This window comes from Procambarus clarkii, chromosome 56, assembly GCF_040958095.1.
Source record: "Procambarus clarkii isolate CNS0578487 chromosome 56, FALCON_Pclarkii_2.0, whole genome shotgun sequence".
NCBI classification, from domain to species: Eukaryota; Metazoa; Arthropoda; class Malacostraca; order Decapoda; family Cambaridae; genus Procambarus; species Procambarus clarkii.
Genome location: NC_091205.1, coordinates 10,310,891 through 10,325,890, shown reverse-complemented (window position 1 = coordinate 10,325,890; position 15,000 = coordinate 10,310,891).

Sequence of the window (15,000 nt, the reverse complement as noted above, 5' to 3'; positions counted from 1 at the left end):
GATAGCTCCATTAAAAACTGGAAAAGTTCAAATAAATGATAATGACGAAGAGATGAGTAAGATTTTTAGTAAATATTTTATCTCTGTATTTACTAAAGAGAAACTTAACATTATTCCTTCAGCCGAACCAGTCAATGTGGATGGGGAAGAGGACAGGTTGACTAGTTTAGCAGTTACCAAGGAGGATGTTACTAAACAATGTTATTATTTTCAAGTTTAACAAATTTGGTATCTTTTTATTCCAGCATAGTTGAGGCAGTTGGTAGTACTAAGGATTGTGATGTTGTGTACCTTGACTTTAGCAAAGCCTTTGATAAAGTGCCACATGAAAGACTGATTACAGGCTCTATCAAAAGATAGAGGCTCATGGTATTGGGGATGCTATTTTAAGTAGGATTAGGGAATATCTATACTAAAGGAAACAGAGAGTTAGTATAAATGGCGTTAAGCCAGAGTGGGAAAATGTTGTAAGTGGAGTGCCTCAAGGCTCTGTCCTGGGACCTCTATTGTTTATAATGTATATAAATGATTTAGATTCAGATTTGAGTAGCAACATTTGCAAATTTACCGATGATACAAAAAACGGTAGGGAAATAAACACGGAAGAAGACTCACTATCACTTCAAGTCGATATAAATAGGGTTTTGAAATTGTCAAAAAATTGGCAGATGCAATTTAATGCTGAGACCTTTAACACGGTCTCAGTGCCACACACCTTCACCCTGTCTCAATGTCTAACACCTTCACAATGTCTCAGTGCCACACTCCTTGACACTGTCTCAGGGAACACTCCATGGCACTATCTCAGTGTCACACTCCCTTACACTGTTTCAGCGCCATACACCTTGACACTATCTCAGTGCCACTCTCTCTAATACTGTCTCAGTGCAATTCACTCATTAACACTGTCTCAGTGCCAATCACCAATCACTGCCTCAGTGCCACATGTCTTGACTCAGTCTCAGTGCCACACACTCCATGACACTGTCTCAGTACCTCGCATCTCGGCACTTTCTCAGTGCCACACATCTTGATACTGTCTCAGTGCCACATTCCCTGACACTGTCTCAGTGCCTCACACCTTGACACCGTCTCAGTGCCGCACACCTTCACAGTGTCTCTGCGCCACACATCTTGACACTGTCTCAGTTAAACAGACTTTCGCACTGTCTCAGTGTCACACGCCTTGACACTGTCTCAGTGCCACACACTCCCTGACACTGTCTCATGGCCTCACACCTTTACACTGTCTCAGTGCCTCACACCTTTACACTGTCTCAGTGCCACATTCTTTAACACTGTCTCAATGCCACACACCTTGACACTGTCTCAGTTCAACATTCCTTGGCAGTTTCTCAGTGCCTCACACCATGACACTGTCTCAGTGCCACACAACTTGACAATGTCTCAGCCCACACACTTTGACACTGTCTCAGTGCTTGATTCCCTGACACTTCTTCAGTGCCACACTCATTGATTCTGTCTCAGTGCTACACTCCGTACCATTGTTTCAGTGCCGCACACCTTGGCACCCTGTCAGTGCCACATGCTTTGACACGGCCCTCAGCATCGCAGACCTTGACACCCTGTCAGTGCCACATGCCTTGATACGGCCTCAGTGTCACACACCTTGACACTGTTTCAGTGCCACATGTCTTGACACTGCCTCACTTCCACTTGCCTTGACACTGCCTCAGTGTCCCGCACCTTGGCACTGTCTCAGTGCCAAATTCCCTGACACTGTCTCAGTGATACACACCTTCACCCGGTCACAGTGTCTCACACCTTCACAATGTCTCAGTGTCACACTCCCTGACACTGTCTCAGCGCCATACACCTTGACACTATCTCAGCGCCACTCTCCCTAACACTGCCTCAGTGCAATTCACTCATTAACACTGTCTCAGTGTCGCACTCCCTGACACTGTTTCAGTGCCACATCCCTTGACACGATCTCAGTGCCACATTTCTTAACACTGCCTCAGTGCCACATTTCTTAACACTGCCTCAGTGCCTCAATCTTGACACTGTCTTAGTGCCACACTCCCTGATACGTTCACAGTGCCACACTCCCTGATACGTTCACAGTGCCACAAACATTGGCATTGTTCCTCTACCACACGCCTTGACACTGTCTTAGTGCCACACACTCCTTGACACTGTCTCACTGCCACACACTCCTTGACACTGTCTCAGTGCCACACACTCCTTGACACTGTCTCAGTGCCACACACTCCTTGACACTGTCTCAGTGCCACACACTCCTTGACACTGTCTCGGTGCCACACACTCCTTGACACTGTCTCGGTGCCACACACTCCTTGACACTGTCTCAGTGCCACACACTCCTTGACACTGTCTCAGTGCCACACACTCCTTGACACTGTCTCAGTGCCACACACTCCTTGACACTGTCTCGGTGCCACACACTCCTTGACACTGTCTTAGTGCCACACACTCCTTGACACTGTCTTAGTGCCACACACTCCTTGACACTGTCTCAGTGCCACACACTCCTTGACACTGTCTCGGTGCCACATTCCCCGACGCGGTCTCAGTGCCACAAATATTGACACTGTCACAGTGCAACACACCTTGACACTGTCTCAGTGTCACATTCCCTGACACGGTCTCGGTGCCACAAATATTGACACTGTCACAGTACCACACACCTTGACTCTGTCTCAGTACCGCACTCCAGTGCACTGTCTCCTTGTCACATTCCATGGCCCTGTCTCAGTGCCACACTTCATAGCACTGTCTCGGTGCCTCACGCATGGACACTGTCTCAGTGCCAAACGCCTTGACATTGTTTCAGTGCCGCACACCTTTACACTCGGTCATTGTCACATGTCTTGACACGGCCCTCAGTGCCACGCACCTTGACACTGCCTCAGTTCCACATGCCTTGACACTGTCTCATGGCCTTGCACCTTGACACTGTGTCAGTACCACATTCCCTGACACTGTCTCAGTGCCACACACTTGACAATGTCTCAGTGTCGTACTTCCGGACACTGTCTCAGTGCCGCACACCTTGACGCTGTCTCAGTGCCACAAACATTGACACTGTCTCAATGCCGCACTCCCGTACATTGTCTCAGTACCGCACTTCCGGACACTGCCTCAGTGCCATACACCTTCACACAGCCTCAGTGCTACACACCTTGACACTATCTTAGTGCTAGACTCCCTGACACTGCCTCAGTGCCGAAAAACTTGACAATGTCTCAGCGCCACACAACTTCACACGGTCTCAGTGTCACTCCCACTCCCCCCTACAACTGACCCCACACACACACACACACACACACACACACACACACACACACACACACACACACACACACACACACACACACACACACACACACACACACACACACACACACACACACACATTACCTTTCTCCCTCTCACACTTTCTCTATAGCATACCTGATCCCCTCCCCCCACCCCTACACCACATTAGAGACTAGTGCACAAACTGGAGATACAGGCAGGACTGCAAGGGAAAGTTCTCCACTGGATATGGGAGTACCTATGCAACAGGACACAGTGAGTCATCGTGAGGGGTGAGGTCTCGGAGTAGCGGGGAGTCACCAGTGGAGTCCCACAGGGATCAGTCCTTGGACCTATATAGTTTCTGATTTATGTAAATGATCTCCCAGAGGGCATTGACTCGTTCCTCTCGATGTTTAATGAAATTATGAGGAGGATCAGGACAGAGGAGGATAGTATGAGGCTACAAGAAGACCTAAACAAACTGAAGGAATGGTCCGACAAATGGCTACTAAAGTTCAACTCAAGTAAATGTAAGGTAATGAAACTAGGAGGAGGAACTAGGAGGCCAGTCACTGGATACCGAATGGGAGATGAAGTCCGTCACGAAACGGACAGAGAGAAAGATCTAGGAGTTGATATCACGCCCAACCTGTCTCCTGAAGCCCACATCAAAAGTATAACATCAGCGGCCTCAGCGAGGCTGGCTAACATCAGAACTGCTGTATAAGGAATCCTTCAGAACCTTGTATACCACATATGTAAGGCCAATCCTGGAGTATGCAGCACCAGCATGGACCCCGTATCTAGTCAAGCACAGAATCTAGTTGTTGAGTTGTCTGAATGTCTACATGTAGCCTCTTTATTATTACTAATGTCTATGAACTAGGTCATAAAAAGTAATTGTGTGTAGGTTTGGTATCGAACTGTATGTGTAAAGAAAGTAATGTACGTGTTTATCAGCTAGAATATTCGGTCCTATTTTGAGTGCTTGTGAAATTTGTACATATATATATATAAACACATTGTAGTGAATGGGGTGAGAATAACTTGTGCTACTTCATCCCTTTGTGTGTACTTATACCTCAACAAACATATTTGAATTTCAATTTCAAGCAATAACGGCTGCCTAATCCACTGTTATATGCAATTGACAATTAGAAGCTCAAGATGCTTGAGAGTAATTGCATGCACAAGTAACTGATATATTTTCACAAACACATGCATGGTCAGGAACCAGCACTCTGTGGGATGTCTTGCTCTGATTGGTTGCACGAAACAGTCAGGAACATGCACCAAGCTCACTGGGCTGCACTTAGCACCACCTAAATGTGAGTTACAATTAGCATATGCACAATTACTGGAGTACTTACTCATCATCTACACCACACATTCATTAGTGCTCTTCTTCTTGTTAGTCGTCGATGATTGGGAGTCGTTTCTACTATCATAAGTTGTCTCTCACAGGAGATGTCTGGAGCTTGTACTTGGAGCTTAAGGTGTGAGGGGGGACTCAGGAGCTCTGTGGTAAGTTTCATGTCTTAATGTCTTAGCTGCTACACCGAGAATGAGGAGATGCTCTTACACCTCACTTTACTTAAGTTAGAAGCCTTCACATAGAGCACTAATCAGAGTGCAATTTTAACCTTACACTTACATCTGATTGGGTAAACTATGGGCTACTCTGATGGTGCTGGGAGTGGTGGAGGAAGGGTTATAATAACCGTTCGTGAAGTCAGGTCAGCCATGATCATTCCTACAACTTGCTACGCTCTACACCATAGTTATAGCGCTGAAATCCACCGATGTTTATGTCATATGTCAGATGTCGCCACACACATGATATCTGAGCTGCCAGACTAATCATTGATCTGTAAATACCTGAAACAATGTGCTTGTGTACTGGGATAAGGTGATATACCAGAGCTCAGTGCAAAGGACTGCACAGCACTGCAGCACACAGGCACAAGTCTGTCTAAGATATCACCATTCTCTGACAACTATGTATCTAGAGATGACGCTATTCCCATAATGTTGATAAAGGAGTTAACTCTATCCATCAGCGAGTAATATTCTTTGTCTAACAGCCACCTCATATTTATCTGTCTCCACTAATGAGTAACATTCCCCCCCCCCTCACTGCTTCAGATTCGTGTCGAGCCTGGCTGTGGATGGCACTGCAAATGACAACAGCATGTACCACTCAGACAACTATTTGGTGTACCCTTGGTGGGTGGTGGACCTGGGTGCCAACTTCACCATCACCGAGATACAGATATTCTCCAGGACTGGTGCCGTCTCTGCCAGGCCTCCATAATGTTGAGGTTAGCGTTTTTTCATAGTTAAGAAGATTTTTTTGTACACGAGTTTTGGTTAAATGTATTTTATATGATGTAAATTGCAATGGAAGTTCTAGTTTTAAAGTGTAGAAGGGCAAGAAAGTAAAGTTTTATTCTGGAGGATATTTATTATTAGGAGTGTGACATACTTCGAGGTAGCGCAGCAACTACTTGGGAGCTGGTGTGTGCCTTAAGCACATTAACCAAAATCAAGGAAAAAATAAATTAAAATAAAACTGCTTACGTCCTTGGCGATATAAATTGTTGCAGGGGAACCAAGGAACATTAACAATTAAACTCTTTAATTATAATAATAAACATAAATAATAATGTCAAAGCCTGAAAACTTTGCTTAAACAATAATAACAATGAATATAAGAATTACATTATTCTACACAAAAAGGGTGACTATATACTATGTACATGTGCTGTACTTCATCTGTCATGTATCGTAGCAATACCACATCGAATGAGGGAAGAGACGTGTGACCCAAGACAGTGCCAGGCGTAGTCTAATTGCTGCGTCGTTGTCGTTGTTTTAGATTTAGCTACTCAGAACGAAGTATCCATGTAGCACGGGCTATGGTGAGCCCGTAATTGAGTTCGGTTATTCGCGATAACTTTGTTACTGTGATATTTGGAGTCAAAGTTTTAAAATGGAGTTGGGGATTCCTCCTTTTTCCCTGTTTCTTTTTCGCTTCTGTCTTAGTTCACTGGTTTTAGTCTAGTTTTAATAACATTATCTTGGTGGCGGATGTAGATGCAGAATGCTCACTAGTGAGTCCCATTCCTCAACGGCTTTTCTAATCATTGTAGTCGCGGTCGAATGTGCATCTAATGCAGCTGCTGTCGTTGGATTAATGTTGAGTTTGATGCGCAGGGCTTCAGTAGCTTCACATTCCAGTAAGTAGTGCAATATTAGCGCCTCTGCTTATGTTCCACAGATATGACACTCTTTGACTATTGGGTTCATTACCTCCCAGCAGCACTTGTAACCAAGTCTGAGTCTGTGTATGGCAACTGTAATGTCTCTGGATATCTTTTTGCCAGGCATAAAAGAGGAATACCCAGTGACTTGTTCGTACCATATCGCAGTGGATCTTCCTTCTGCTACTTTGGTTCGGTGGCGACTTTTGATAGTTGGGGGTATTTTCCTCTTGATCTGCTCCTTAATCTGTGAAAAACGTGGAGGTATTTGAACCTGTACAATAGGTAAAGCAGTGATTGCTGTGTCGCCAGCTGTCGCTTATATACACAGGTAGGTGACGTCAAGCTGGCGGGTAACATGGGTTGAACTGTCAGCCAGCGGAATAATGGGTCATTTGCGGGTGCTAGACAAGCAGCCGGTGATCACCTGGCGTGTGGGGCTCTTGAGGCAGGTCAACGGGGGGCCAGTGAATGCTCAGTGGTAGAGCATTCCAGACGTATGGCTGGAGGTTGAAGTGAAGTTACGTAGCATGATGGTGTTGTAGGCGGTTGGAAGAGGCATATCCACTGTTATGCAAGGGAATAATGTAACGTCCCCGAAAACTCTTCCTATCACCTGAGAGACTGATGGGGATAGGAGAGTGGAAGTGGAAGGTTCCGCTTCAAAGACTCGGGAGTGTGCATCAGCAACGACATGGTCCGAGCCTGTGATGAAAAAGTTGTTGATGCTGTAGTTTTGCGGGTACAAGGCCCAGAACCGTAAGCGTTGGTTGGAGAACTGGACTTGCTGCAAAAACCGAAGAGGATTGTGATCTGAGAAGATGGTGATGGGTTGATGTCCCTGAAGATAGGGTTCATAATGTTATAAGCATAGGATGAGGGCAAGAAGCTCCTTTTTTACTGTACTGTAATTGCGTTGGCGAGGTTTCAGCTTGTAGCTGTAGTAGTTGAGTGGTAAAATCTATTCTTGTTGTTGTATCAGGACTGCTCCAAGGCTGGTTCTGCTGGCATCGGCATTGAGAACGAAGGGTTTCTTCTCATCTGGCAAGACGAGAATGGGATTAGTACAGGGTAATGTTTTTAGCTGCTCAAAAAGCAGTAGTTTGGGAATTGGTCCAAATGTACTTCTGCTTAGGGCTGGTAAGTTTGATGAGAGGTGTAGCCACGGAACTGAAATTCCTGGAAAAACGACGATAGTAAGATGCTAAGCCTAGAAAACGTATGAGCTGCTTTCGTGAAGTAGGCTGAGGGTATTGTTGGATAGCTTGTAGATGAAAACCAAGAAGTGCTATGCTTCCACTTCCTATGATATAGCGAAGATAGTACAGGTTACCTTCTGAAAACGTGGAGTTGCCCAAATTAATAGTGAGGCTGGCCTAGAGAAGCTTGGAGCACAACCGTTGTAGCTGGAATAGGTGGTTGTTCCAGGTGTTGATTGCTACATAGATGTCATCCAGGCTGGCGTTGGTATCAAGGTCATGGATGACGATGTTGACAGCTCGCAGGACGATAGCCAGGGGTATTGCAAAGATCAAAAGACCAAAAGGTCAAAAGGCAGTCGCTCATATCTAAAGAGGCCAAAAGTCTTGAATGACATGTTGGCAGCCCCAAAAGGCTGTCGCTCATATCTAAAGAGGCCAAAAGCTTTGGATGACGATGTTGACAGATCGCTAATAGGTAGCTGGGGCATTGCCAAGTCCAAAAGGCCAAAAGGCAGTTGCTCATATCTAAAGGGGCCAAAAGGAGTGGTGAAAGCATAGTTATCTTTAGCATGCTCTGTAAGACTAATCTGATAACAGCCCTCTAAGAGATCTATATGTGAGAGAAACGTCTCGTTAACGATGGCATAAAGAATATCATCGATGCTAGGCAAGGGATAGGAATCCTTTACAATGACTGTATTCAATTTACGATAATCGGTGTACAGTCTTACCTTGCAGTGTGGCTTGGGCACCCATATACAGGGTGAGGCCCAAGGGAACTCAGAAGGTACTGCACCAATCAGAAGGTAAAGCCAGTCCATTGTTGAGGAGGTACTGTACATCGGCGAAAATGGCTTCCCTCTTATGTGAACTGATGCGGTAATATGGTAGACGGATTGGTATCGTTTCGGAAAGTAGCTTTATGAAATGAATTACTACAGTACATTCCTGAGGAGTGTCTGGGAACAAGTCTCTTTGAGTAGAGAATAGTTGGATGAGAGGAGCACTGTTACTAGAATCCTGTAAGTATTTACGAAGATCGTTCATAATTTTAGAGTTAGAGATCACTGGGTTAGAGGCATTGGTAAAATAATGGTTAGTACAAAAATTGCTTCTTACAGTACTATATGTTAGGAACTTATTTATAGTCTCCGTGGTGTAGTGGTAAGACACTCGCCTGGCGTTCTGCGAGCGCTTTGTCATGGGTTCGTATCCTGGCCGGGGAGGATTTACTGGGCGCAAATCCTTAACTGTAGCCTCTATTTAACTCAACAGTAAAATGGGTACTTGGTTTCAAAAACGATTCTTTGCAGCGGGAATCGTATTCCAGGGACCTGCCCGAAACGCTACGCGTACTAGTGGATGTACAAGAATGTAACAACTCATATATATCTCAAAAAAAAAAAAATTAAGTGTTAGATGGTTATGACGCCTAGTACAGGAAATACATCATATTGTACTAGAGATTAGTAATTAAATGTTGGAAATTTCCAACATAACTCCGGGGAGAGAAAACACCAGTCGCAATTCATGTCTTAGAACTGACGTACCTGTCTCACTACCCTGAAGATATATTCATTTGGTTAGTATGTTGGTACATTAGTATGTACATAACGGATGTCCTGTATCTGTGGAACAGATAAGACTGTAAGTCTTCAGGGGAACATATCAGAATTTAAATATTAAACATTGAGTTTTCTAAAGTAAAGAAATCTCCAAAGATACAGCAAAATTCAATAACTGGTGTCACAATGACATGTACAGGTTAAGTTACTCGGTCATTGAATCAGGACTGCAGGTCGTAGAGATCGTCTCAACATCAGAAGATGGTCATCTGTAACTAGATGCAGCCACTCTAGATTTACGTGTGCTCGTGTGGACAGTATCACTGTCGTCTGAAACTTGGGGTGAATTTACCTCTGTAGAACATTCATGTTCAGCTAATTCTAGAGGTACTAGTTTTTCTAGAGTTTTTAGGGTGGTTGTGCCTCGACACTGAATTCTAACTATTTTTAATACACCTTGGCGATCAGGAAGAACATCAACAGTTTTGCGTATAGGCCAATCTGACCTGGGTCCATCACTATCAACTAAGAATAGATCACCTGGTTTTAATTGTATTTTATTATATGGGCATGTTGACCGGACCACACACTAGAAGGTGAAGGGACGGACCGAAACGTCATCGTCCCTTCACCTTCTAGTGTGTGGTCTGGTCAACATACTTCAGCGACGTTATTGTGACTCCTCGTCTGTGTATGGGCTTGTAGCTCCATAGTGATACTCTCTCAGAGCAGTTAGATATTCACGAGTCCACACTTCATTCCACTTTCCTATCACTTTCGAAAGATGCTTGTAACTATCTACTAAGTCACTTCTTACAACACATGAAGGGTCTGCCGGATCCTCATCTTCTAGAGATATTAGAGGGCTCAGAAGACCACCATGAATCAGATGACAGGGACTCAGGTGTTCTCTCTGGGAGAAGTCATCTGAAAGATAGATTAATGATCTGTTGTTGACTCGTACTTCTATTTCTGTGACAAGGGTTTCCAACTCGGTAAGGCTAATCTTCTGTCTGTGTAAAGCTTTTCTTAAGCATTTCTTCACAGTGCCTACCATGCGCTCGTAAAATCTTCCTTTTCACGGTGCTCGTGGAGGTATAAATTTCCAGTGGCACTGTCTCTGTTTGAGCACTGATCGTACCTCTGGATGGTTCCATATTTCCCTTAAGCAAGCTTCTCCTGCCACAAAATTAGATAGAGTATCAGATATCATTAGTTTGGGACAAGATCGACTGATCCTGCAGATCACACAAGATTTAATAAGGGATTTGACAGTTTGGCAACCTTGGGGAAGCCAAAATTTCGGTCGTAAATCATTTAAAGTGTCTAGCACTCCACCGTGCAATGTACCATGTTCATGGTGATCTAAAACTATAAGTTTAGTTATGATGTGGTGACGAGGCAGAAACATAGGATTCTTTGCTTCTAAGTCAATTTCCGCATGAAGCAGATGTCCTCCACACCTTAGTATGTTGTAATTATCAGAATCAGACCAAACGTCCAGAAAACTTGGTTAATTTGTCTACAAGATGTTCATAATTTCCTCCATAATTCTCCATTTGAGCTTGTTTGACTCAGTATTTGAGGGGACTAGGAAATTAATATTTGATTCCTAGGTTATTAAAGAAATCAAATGCAACTTGAGTAACTCTAGCAATTTACCTAAGCTAGAATAATGGTTAGGATTAATAGTTAAAGATCGAGGGGGTTCTGGATCCATAGTGGGGACAGTGATATTGGTCACTATGACTTGTGGCTTCTGTTTGGGCCACTGACCAACCATTGGGGGTCCGGTAAACCACATCTCGGATTTAACTAATTGTTTTAAGGTTAAACCTCTTGATAAATAGTCAGCTGGATTGTCCTTTGTGGGGACATGTCTCAATTTACAGTCAGCTGCTAGTTCTAAACGTAGGGAGGTTTGTTATTGTTGTGTTTTTCCTATTGTAAGATTGCCTCATTATCTGACCACACTACTATCTCACCAAAGTGAATATTACTCAGTGTCTTAATCAGGTATTGAGCCAGTCTGACATGTACTAATAAAGCAGTTAACTCCATTTGGGGTAATGTCCTTGGGGCCACTCTTGCCTTAGAAGTAAAAATGATTGTTGAGTGTTTCCTAAATAGGCTACTGCACCATATGCTTTGTCTGAGACATTGCAAAACACATGCAAATTCGTGGGTAAATTTGGTTCTAAAGCATTACAAGGAAATTTCAGAATACTAAGCTTGTTGAAATCCGTAGTTAACTGCTGCTATTTATCTTGCAAATCATTATGTAACAGATCATCCCAACCCACATTAGTCTGCCAGCACTTCTGCATGAGGAGTTTACCCTTAATTAATTAAAATAGGACTAAGTAAGCCTAAGGGATCAAATGGTTTACTGACATATAAGAGTAATGTTCTCATGGTTAAGGGAGATTTATTAGTTTCCACAAATTTAATGTTTAATTCGTTAGTGGAATTATTCCATTCCATGCCTAGAACTTTCAATTTATGTGGTACTTGATACTCAGGAAATTCATCCTCGATTATTTGATTCAGTTGTTGATTATTAGAGGCCCACGACTGTAAAGGTATATTGGCTCCCAGTAACTCGCGGTTAGCCTCATGATAATTTTCCACTAATTTGTTTTCATCATTAGTAGTTCCCTGGAAGTTATCGACATAGGTTATTGCTAATTTCAGCCTTGTATGAGCTATTAGATTTCTTCAAATGAGTATTCAAGGTGACTTGGAGTAAAAATGGTGAAGATGTAGCTCGGAATAGAACTGACATGAACCTATATGTGATGATTTCACTATCAGGATCACTAGGACCCTTTACCCAAAGAAATTTTGTAAAATCACGGACCTCCTCTTGCAAACCTACTCTCAAAAAGGCCTTACTGATATCAGCCGTATAAGCGTAAATTCCTGAGCGAAACCGCAATAGTACATCTTGGAGACGTTCAGTTACATTCGGCCCAGTTTGTAGGCAATCATTAATGAACACACTATTTGCCTTTACTTTGGCACTACTATTAAACACGATTCTAATAGGTGTCGTAACTGAGTCCTTCAAGATAGTTTGGTGGGGCAAATAATGTCCAAATTTATTATTAGCTTGTTCAACAACTTCTATAAAAATATTTGCAAGTCGTTGCTGTATCAATTCATAATACAGTCGTAGTTTGCCAGGTGGTTTGTGTAGCCTATCTGTTATTTTAATTGTGTGAATGTCATGAAATAATTTACAGAGAGCTGTGGGTGGTTCAGCTTCCATGGCAATTTAACCCAATATTGGTTATCTTGATAGATAACTGTGTTGAGATACTGTTGGTAAGTCCATGTGTCATCTGGACTTAGTTGTTCAGGGACGATACCTAAGGTGTCTAAATCCCATAATTTGTACAGGGGGATTAGAATCATCCACAGCTATGTCTCTGAGTTGTAGTGGTGACTGTTCTAAGCCTAGTCATGCCACTATTGAATTATTTTGTTAGTTAATTGTAGGTGTAGATTTTTGCTGGGGTAGCATTGGTCCTGTAAGCAATTTTCCCCCAGCTGACAGCAACAAATTCATTCCACATTGCTTGGTGCATCCAGTAATAAACCTATGGTAATAATCTGCACCTACAAGAATACCCCACGTCTGTGAGGCGGTCAGAATTGATCTTATAATCAGCTAGCTTTATGCTGCTGCGTTTTAAGATATTTAACTGTATACCCAAGACCTAATACATGGAGATCAGATGGGATCTTGTCAACGACGACGGCTTGTATTGTGTATGTATAGCCTCCTAGACGTACCAAAATTCTTACGACTTGGTAATCACAAGGTCCACTATTGGTCAAGAATCCCGAAATATTCAGTTTCACTTGATTTAAAGGTTTCAGTTTTAACTGATCAAACAGTTGTTGAGTAATGAAGACTCTTTTGAGAACCTTGTTCGAAAAGACCCCGAGTGGAGATCCTAGACTTCTTGTTAATTATTTTCAGTTGAGCTGTTGATAATGTCGTGATATTACCTCATTCTGTAGTAAGTACATTTACTTCCTGATGTACTTTGTAATATTGTACAGATGTGGAGTTGCTTGAATTTTTACAAGGATTCGTTGATCTTGGTGGGATATCTCCACACAAGGTATAATGATGTCGACATTTATGGCACTTATTGCACACACGTAGGGCAACGGTACAGTTTTTAGGGTCATGAGAACCCATGCATTTGGTGTATCTGTGTAATTTCTGAAGACAGTTAATCCTGGAATTACGGTCTGAGTAGGTACTGCACTTGTAAATGAGGTGTTCCTTATTGCAGAACAAACATGCTCTCTTTCCTGTAGGATTAGACGTCTTAGCAGGCGTATTAACTACAGTTTCAGAGGGAGTCACAGAATAAGTACCTATGTTACTACTCTTACTTATTGCAGTGGGAGTAGTTAATTTAGATTTCTAACCTGAAGTTCTGAACAGAGTCTGGTCTGTTACTGTGTGAATTTATATATATACAAACTGATAATATAAATTAGCTACACAATTCTTTGTTGCAGTAATTAGCTTCCAACGATTGTTTAGCTACATCATAATTACTATCTGTGAGAGATAAGTTAGCTATTACTTTCTTAGCTTCCCCTCTGAAGAGGCTTTGAAGGTAAGGAAATTTGGTTACCTTTTCTATATAGGTTTTAGAATGAATATGGACATTAAATGATGTCCAGAATGTATTTCAATTCTCTTTATCCTGTCCAGCAAATGTGGACAAGTCCAAAGAAGATAAATGTGCTTCTGCTTGTAATACACTGGGTTGAGATACAGTAACCTTTGGAGTTACTTTGTGGTTTTCTACTAAACCAAGTAGAAGATAAAATTGATCTTGGGTGTCATCTTCGTACTGAGATGTTTCTGCTATGGCTTGGTCTATATCATCAGGATCATTGTCACTATCATTTAACTCACTGATGTAAGATCCAATCATAGACTTAACTTGTTCAAATTTGAGATCAGCTACTCTCAGAGATATTTCCAGCTGATGGTAATCAACTGGAGTTGCCTTAGATAAGTTTTCTGATTTAATGAGCATTCTAGTTAAATGACCTTTAAAGCCTGTTAGGGATCTCTTCAGTTTTCCAGGAGTAGTCACGGTGACTATGTTCAAGCTCTGTAGGGCTTGAATAATTGTTACTGAAATAACTTGGATACTTGTTCATTTACTCGCAAGTATCGTGATGATAACCTAATGTATTATTGATTAGGCTATATGCTACCTCGTTTAGAGGTTAGCTTACCCACCTAACAGTAAATAGCAAATATTGAGTTATACACAGGAGCCTCTACGGTAGTACCTTGGGACTAGCTCACCCTTATCACCTTTAGGTTGGTATAGTGACAACCGGTAGCACTCAAAAGGGCACATGAAATAATAATGGATTTCACAATTAATGTAAGAATAAATCCCACCTGCTCTGGGTCAGCACAATGTAAAATAATAAGATATATATACCAGTACTGTCTAATACAGTACTAGTTAGAAAGTGACCAATCTATGAAAGTAGCTAAATAGTTTAGGCTGAATTTGTAGACAACTTAGTACAATTACAGTCTAAACTCCTACCCCTTAGGGTTAGCATAAATGCAAGAAATGGTGCAATAATGTGATATCAAGGCTGTGTTTTTGTAATTTGATATATATAATG